This window comes from Ciconia boyciana, chromosome 3 (assembly GCF_034638445.1).
Source record: "Ciconia boyciana chromosome 3, ASM3463844v1, whole genome shotgun sequence".
NCBI classification, from domain to species: Eukaryota; Metazoa; Chordata; class Aves; order Ciconiiformes; family Ciconiidae; genus Ciconia; species Ciconia boyciana.
In genome coordinates this window covers 95,405,617-95,414,040 of record NC_132936.1, presented here as the reverse complement: position 1 = coordinate 95,414,040, position 8,424 = coordinate 95,405,617, and the positions used below count along the sequence as shown (strand labels likewise).

The following is an 8,424-nucleotide window of genomic DNA, read 5'->3' as shown; positions in this document are numbered from 1 at the left end:
ACTCCTATGACCTTTCTCCCTGGAGACCTACCATAAGGCATAGCCTTAAGCTTCTATATCACTTTTAGAAAGGAGTCACTTGTGTCTCAATTTTAAAGGTATGTATGTGCCTAAAAAGGCAGGTAAGTGATTAGTGGATATTTCAGAAGTCCTTTCATGTCTAAATTCTATTGAATCAAACAACAGTCAGGTGACTTAATGCTTTGACAAATCCTAGAAAGTAGATTTCTGTAGCTGAATACATTTACATCTTTGGCCTCTGTTACCCCATAACTCCCCATTTCCTTGGGAATGATGACAAGACTTTGCTAGGAAATAAAGAGGTCTGGAGCATGAGCATTGCTAAAGAAGGTTAAGTAGAGCTGAGGGAGCTGACAACATCCTAGTTTCTGATGTTGTGTCTCTTGCCATAGGGAAAAGAGGAGGCAGTGAGTTGAAGCATTTCTTTTTACTGGACCCTTATTTCTCATTTTTGCGTGCTGGTTAGCTTCTTGCCTTCACACATCTCTGATCCTCTTTGCTCTGCTGTGCTCCTCCCACCTGCCACATACACAGCTTATCTCATCCCACCCTCTTGGATGGTAATGGAAGGTTAATTATCCAGTGAGAGACAGTATGACTCCTCTCTTCTATGTCTATGGGTACTGACATAGTGCTCATAATTATCATATCTACTTCAAATAGTATGCTAGGTATTTCAGGAGGTTAAAAATGTTGCCTATTTGCTACCAACAAATCCCATTCTTTTCTGCTTGAGCCAAATCTTTTTTTTCTTCATCTATTTTCTAGAAACAAATCGAACATGCTTTCATTGTGCATTCTATTAGCAGAAAAACAATGTCTAATTCTTAAAAATGTCGTGTTGTTTTCCTGTCCCATTCTGTCCCTCGAGGCTAAGTAATCCCTTGTGAAAAATCTGACCCTATTATGACAGAACCGTAAGCTCAGAAGAAATCAATAAGTGTCCACTTGCTGCTGTGCCAAACAAATCTGGATAAAGCACATCAAAAAGATAAGACTGATCCATTTCCGTGGTCCCAAAGGGAGAAAGCTGAGTGCATTGCTGTGCTTCCTTGCATGAACTGTAGTGACTACAGAACAAGGGATCTGCCTGGTACCCAGAGTTTCTCCCTTTCTACAAATAATTAATCTTACTCATCTTAATTCTTCACAGAGGAAATCTTTGTTCGGTAGTCCAACAAGTAATCCTGTTAGTACTTTGGTTCTGTCATGTAGTATAGCTGAACCCACAAAATACTGATGGTCCTTCACTCTCACTGGGGGCAATGGGAACTGATAGTCCTGATTACTTTCCAGGATCAGAATGCAGAGAACTAATTCCAACAATTATAATTTGTCCCCTCAGCATCAAGTCTTCAAGTCGTCTTTTTTTTTTTTTTTTTTTTCTATTAGACATAGAATTCTAGTCTTTTTAGCTATGAAAAAGTGTATTAAAATGCAGGTGAATTTGAAGTGAGGTGTTTGATCCTGTATGTGGTTTGGGAGAGGTGGAAGAGGGACTGCAGGCTTTGCATCTGGAAGGCACTGGCTGCAGGAACGGGGAAATGAAGGAGGTTATGTGATGCAGTTGTGGAATGGCAGAGATTTAGAAAGCAATGGTTTGTAAAGCAGTGAGGTTCTTAGTCTAGTCACTGAATGCATGTTGGGCAGCCACACTGTGACTAAGTATACCTGCCTCTAGCAAGGAATATATGTTAACAGCACTGTTATCATCACTGTTAACAGGAATGATCAAGGCAGTTTGCCTCAGGAACACCCTTTTGGACCATGGTAGCCTTCCTGCCCTCTCTTCACTTGAAGCAGGTAATAATTTACAGCTACACCAACAACAGTCACTGCAGCCCTCAGGCAACTAGATTACAACTCCAACTAATGCACAAAAGATTGAACAAAAGCTACACCCATTCTCTACCATATATATTCTACAAATGGCTTAAACTGGTGACAAACCCTACAAATTCCCCTGTGTTATATTTCTAATCTGGGTAGCCTGCATAGGCCGGTGAAGTCAGTGTCTATCGCTTATGTAGTTGCAAATGACTTATGATTTTGTGGGATAACCTAGACATTGAAACCCATGGCACAAATTATCTCAGGTTCAGTCTCCATTGAATCCTAAGATCTTGTGCTGGTGGAGGTTGTGCTTACCTCCTGATCCCTATTGCAGCAGCACAGTCAGGGCTGCACTGAGAAACCTGCTTGTCACATCCAGAGTGGGGGCCATCTGCCCTGAGCCATTAATCTGGGTCCCAAAGAGGCAGGAGGGTGCCAAATTCACAAACCTGGAAAAGCTCACTCTACAGCTGTGTTATGAAACATCTGTGTTTTCTTTTTGTGTTGAGCTACAGTCTGGGGAATGAATTAAGCGTTGTTGGGTTTGTATTTTTTTCCCCCTGTATAATGATTTTTTCTATGAACTGAATTTAAAAAATGGGAAATATTTGCCATTATATGAGGAACAATCTGACCGGTAACAGCCCAGCAAGTGACTGTCTGTTTGGGTCCATAGCTCTCTCTTTCTGCAAACCTTCACATGCACAGCCTTCTGCTTTCTTTTCTCTCACAAAACTTTTTTATTGAAATGATGCCAGAAACTGTCCAGATTTTCAAAACTGAAAATTTATTACAGAACTTGGACACCCAAACCTGTCCTGGAGAAACCATTGCCAGCTCAGAACAATCCCTAATAGAGCAGGAGACCTGGTAAAGAAGGAACGCAGAAAATGCTGAAGATCTCATTTCCTTCGTTTCCTCACTCTTCACTCTCAAAGTCTGCCTTCAGCCTTCCCAGAGCTGCGTGCCTTGTGGCAGAGTTTGAAGGAGACAAATATGGTTAATGGTAAGGGAAGATTAAGTCAGAGGCTGCGTAAACAAATGCATCAGCATAAGCATGGGGATGCGTACAAGTCCTTGGGATGGGATGGCATGGATCCAAGGGTTATGAGGGAGCTGGCTGGTGTCATTGCAAGGCCACGCTCTATCATATTTGAAAGATTATGGTAATTGGATGAGGTCCCCAATGTCAACAAGAAAGGCAAATGTCACACCCACCTCCAAGAAAGGCAAGAAGGAGGATCTTTCTTAGCAAGAACCTCGCCAGCAGGACAATTACCTCAATTTGGTATTCATGAGGCTGCATTTGGAGAACTGCGTCCAACTTATAGGAGGGAGTCCAACAGAGGACCACAAGGATGACTGGGGGCACATGACATGGGAGGAGACACTGAGACAACAAGGTTTGTTTAGCCTCAAAAAGAGAAGGGGAATAGGAAAGCTAATTGCCATCTTCCACTACCTAGAAGGAGGGGCTACAGAGGAGATAGAGCCAGCTTCTTCTCAGAGATGCACCAAGAAAGGCACAAGAGGCAATGTATGCAGTTTGCAGTAAGGAAAACTCTGACTGAATATAAGGAAAGAGAATTTCATCCTGAAAGTGACTATGCACTGGAACAGGTGCCCAGAGAGGCTGTGGAGTCTCAGTCCTGTGAGATTTTCAAAACTCAGCTGGTCAAGGCCTTGAGCAACCTCACCTAGCTTTGAAGTTAGCCCTGCTATAAGCAAGTCGTCTGGTCAGATGGCCTCAGGGATGCCTTCCAGCCTGAGATGGTCTGTGGTTCTAATTGTTGGGGCTGGAGAGTCTTTCACGGGGTCTCTTTCCTCTGTGTATTCCCAAAGAGAACAAGACAGTCAGGAAAGTATACATAGCTGTTAAACCACGAAATAATTCCCTTACCCCATTAGAACAAACAAGGAAAGTAAAATACTTACTTAAATGGACCAGATTATTCTGTTCTTAGCTTACTGTTGTTTGGAGGGTTATGATTCCAGGTGAAGAACATGGATACTATCACTTACTATAAAAGTGAGAGAGTTTTGCAAGGTACCCTCTGGCTTTTTAGCAGTAGGCTAAATTTATTTGCAATGACTGGAATTTCTTCCAGTGTGTCTGAATGCTTTCAAATATAAGGAAGTCCAAAGTGGTGCTGCTGATGGCTCAGTGAGATCATGACTTCTAGTGTGTGGAATGCAGTATCATCTGACACATCTGTGTGCTGGCCTTCTGCTGGGATCCTCTTTTCCTGCAATCCCAAGATTGCATTGCATCATCAGTCAAAGCTGTTCTCTTTTAACTCCTAAATTTAACAAGTGTCTAAAACCTCCAAATCCACATAAAAGATGCTAACCTCCAAAGATTTTTCTGACATCTTCTTTTGAATGCTGGAGCTCATTCATCTTAGGATCTTTCCACTATGAAAGTGAATATTCTGGGGAGAATAAAATCAACACGATAGACAGACAAACACTTATTGATTAAAAACACTGCTCCTTAATGCATCATCAGTTTGGTATGGACATTTACCAGCAAGCATAATCTTACTCATATAGTGAGGCCAATACCAGTCTATAGCAAAGACTTACGGAAAAACCATCTGGTTGCACGATATTTCTATTACTTTCACGCAGCACACAGTCATTTCACCACTTTCAATTCCACTTTCAAATTTCCGTTCTACAAGAATCTGTAGGAACATCTTGTATGCATTCACCACCCACACAAACACATGCATACACATGCACAGTGTAAAATAGTCCGTTAATGGTTGTTATTCATATGCTGTCTGGTCTCCTATTTACAGTCGCAGGTTTTCCAGCTAAGATGACCAGCCTAGTTAACATAGTGGCAGCACAAGTGTTGCCACACAGGTACTCCCTCAGCTGACATTTGCACCAGTGCTAGTGCAAAAGTGAGAAGTTACCTCTCTAGAAACAGCCCGAGTATCTGAAGGCAAAGCTAGCTATCTGTTTTCTTCTGAATGTGAAATGGGACCAAGCTCCTTCATGCGTCTTGGTGAGTTTTGCCTGTGTTTCAGCTCATCTTCCAGACTTGGAGGAAATGGCAAACTGAACGTGCAACAGGCATATTCCCAAGGCTTTTGAATGCCCTGTGTTCCTCTCAGTTAGCACTCTGCAAAGCACAATAACGGCCTTAGGACACTCTCTTATGACAGGGCAGATCTGTGTGATGTCCCAGGCCAGGTCTGCCTTCTGCACCTTCTACAGAGCAGTGCCATACACAGAGTCCTTGCAGCAAGCAGCTCACCTCAGTTCCTTGGTGGTGTCTGAACACCGTCCTGCTTGCAAGGCTGATTTTTCCTAACTCCCCACTTTCTCCTGTTGGCCAAATCCAAATTCAGTTCTCACTGAGCAGCCTCAGCTCCAATGTCTTTCCATGAAAAAATCTGCTCCCAAAATGTTGCCGTTCTTTTCTGTCATGTAAAGAGCCACTCCCATGCCCTCCCTTGAGAGCCTTACACACACCCTAACTCATGCTTCGATTCATCCTGCTTAGCTGGCGTGCCTGATGATATGATGCTGTGTACTCCACCTTATATTAATACCCAGACTTTGAGTCCAGAAAAGCCCCTTTAGCAGCCTCATGGACTAGTAGTGATTCATCTCTCTAGTAAAAGGTTAATTCAATTTTTTCTTGTTCATCTTATCTCTTGGCCCAGAAACAAGCTACAAACATTTTTGCATATAAAGCTGCCAAAAGCCAGACGTCTTACACAAGAGCAACTGCTTAGGACTTTGTCCTTAGCTGGCTGGCAGTGCAATGCTAGAGCAGAGCCCAGTTTCCACCCCTCCTGGCTGCAGCACAGCTTTGATTATACAGACCCTTGACCCTGCAAGTTCCCACTTGGCAGCGAGATCTCTGCTTTGGCTCCGATTGGGTCATCAAAGTTTTAGTGACATCATTGCCATGTACCTAACCTGGGGATGCCCTGCGGCCCTGAAAAGAAAGCTGTTCAAGGGGGATACTTGCATACAGGCATACATCTGCCAACAGGACAGTTTCATCAGTTTTAGGGCAGAGGCTCCCTTCTGTAATTAACTTTATGCTACAAACAAGAGCTGTAAGTTCACTTGCCATGTCCTCAGCATCTCTGATGGTCACCTTGATACTACATGTTCTGTAGCTTAAAAGTTCTCATTCTTTGCTAGCTTTTTTTTTTTTTTTGGCCTCTGATTTATAGAAAATATCATGTCTTACTTCTTCCTCCTCCCCCACATACCTTTAATGCTTCACACTACTTCTTGGCATTTATCAATATCAAACCCTCATCAGCCTGTGCCTAACCAGGTAACAGCTTCATTACTCATGAGTGTGAGTGCAAGTCCCACCCCGTTGGTGTTCCAGCTGACAGCCTGCTGTGCATTGCACATGGACAGCCTTTCCAGCCTTGCACTTCTTTCTCAACCAAAGGACTGCCTGATTCTCTCTTCTACACTACTGTACAGAGTTTAATAAAAAAAAGGTAAGACATCAGCTTACATAGTCAAGAACACAGATGTAGAAAGCAATATTAAAGCCAAACATTATATGTTTCAAGAACCCAAAGCAACAATATATGCAGCAATTTCTTGTGTTCAATGGCATTCACACTCTGGGGTTCTTTCCAGATTGAACATTTGTTATTTGATTACTGTAGGAGTTGTCTATGCGAAAATATACTGCTATTTGCTTATCAACATACTTACACAAATGCAGTAACTCTGCTAGTGTTCTGTGTGGACATTCTTCTGCTGTAACAAGGCCCTAAGCAAAGGAACCTGTGCTGGACAGTATGTGCCTCTATTCCTTGCATAAACCTGTGAGCACTTGAGCTCACAGTGAGCTTTTGTACCTTGAAAGAAGCAAAAGCACCACATCTTATGCATCATCCTTCTAAACTCTCCCCTATTTTCTTATCATTATTTTCAGTCCTTGATACCGTTGTGGATGCTCTTTGTAACAGTCTCTTCTGAAGCACTGATTCTGCACTGTAACGCTGGCAGCAAGCCCCCTAATCAGGTAGAGTCCATAGGCTTGGATGGATGCAAACATAATATGCAAAACTCATCTCTCAGGATTGGAGTGCTAGCAAGAGATGGGTCCTTTGAGCACTTCAACCCCAATATATATTCCTTATGAGGCACCATGCCGTAGGGAGCCAGGAAACCCTTATAGCGTTAAATAGGGATGAAGCCAGTAGTGTAGAATTAAGCAGGGCTCAGTAAAAATTGCTTTTAGAGTAAAGGAGGAAGGAAAAGAGGAAAGGGTAGTCATTAAGGTGTGAGATGACAATAGCCTAGTAGAGAACTTCAGCTGTATAAGTGGAGATATTTGTGAGAAGCTGCAAGATGTAGACTCAACTGGCCTAAGGAGATAAACAATCCCATTAATATGATGTCCAGGTTACAGGTCTATGTGAGAAAATGGTATCATAAGAAATTAAGGCAAAAGATCCAATATATTAGTTAAGATTAAATAGGGTTAAAATGGCAGCTAGACATCACAAGCAGAAGTTCGGTTGGAAAAAAAGAGAAATCAGCAGGGATGCAATAACTTTTCCAGTCCTCTACACTCAGGTGGTCACTTCCAGGTAGGCAAGGCATGTCTGCAGCAGCTCTGCACAGCAGTGTGGCTTGTCTCCCTGGGGTAAATCTGGGTGTGTTTCAGATAAATAAAAAGAAGTGATCAGTGGGGGTTGTTTAAATGCTGATGCTTCTGTGACTAGATCTGACTTTTGCTTTCCATTAATATGTAAAAAAAGAGGGCCAACCAATGCTGGGGAACAATTCTGCATTGCTCCATCAAGGATTCCTACAAATTGTGAATGGCTTCTTCTGAGTCTAAACCAGTGTTCACAGAGGATGTACTCTCTGCCAATTTGTTTGCAATACCAGTGGTGCTTGTTGCATTTGTGCTAGCTCACCCTTCAGCCTGAGAAAACAGAAATCCAGCTATTGAATAGAGACCACTTTAAGTGGTTTGCTCTTCTTTTGTGTCTGCTGGTGGGGAGGAGTTGTTCAGCTGGAGCAGGGTGCAGGTGCGTACTCTCTCCATAAGCGTAGTCCAGTCTGGTGTGCAAGTTCCTGGTCAAGTGACACAGACCCACAAAGGTAACTGCAGCTCACTCACCCTTTTCCCCTGCTCACCACGTGCTTTTTACCAACCTTCGTAAGCTGTCATGAGGTGAGAACTGGCACCTGCTACATGCCTATTTATCCTGTGAGTGTTTTAAGCAGCAGAGAAGGTGTACATCACAGCATCCGTTCTGAAGATGTGTTGCCAGAGTTTTCCTCCATCATAGAACTCCACATCCATATTTGCTGGCTGTTGAATTGCAGTCTGATTTGAAGGCAAGGGGCTTTGTTGTTGTTGTTTAAAACTTTGCCTCTGAATACTGTTTGTGCTTCTTTCCATTGAGGGAGTTAAAAATTCTGGTACAAGTTGATGTTTTTGTTACGATACATTTTGGGCCTACCATCAAACTCAGGCCATCACTCCCCTTTCTTTTTCTGAAAGCCCCTGTAAACTTTGCTTCTGGCAATATCTCAGAATATGACTGCATACTTGTT

General features: G+C 42.8%; 1 long non-coding RNA gene across 1 annotated transcript; it reads right to left on the bottom strand.

Moving 5' to 3' along the window:
• Positions 1-2,658: 2,658 nt before the first annotated feature.
• LOC140650186 (uncharacterized) lies at positions 2,659-5,279 on the bottom strand. The gene is made up of 5 exons (XR_012041868.1): positions 5,123-5,279; positions 4,206-4,286; positions 3,790-4,100; positions 3,552-3,680; positions 2,659-2,822 (listed from the first exon to the last, which is right to left on the bottom strand). It is a non-coding gene; the product is annotated as an uncharacterized lncRNA (long non-coding RNA).
• Between the last annotated feature and the right edge of the window lie 3,145 nt (positions 5,280-8,424).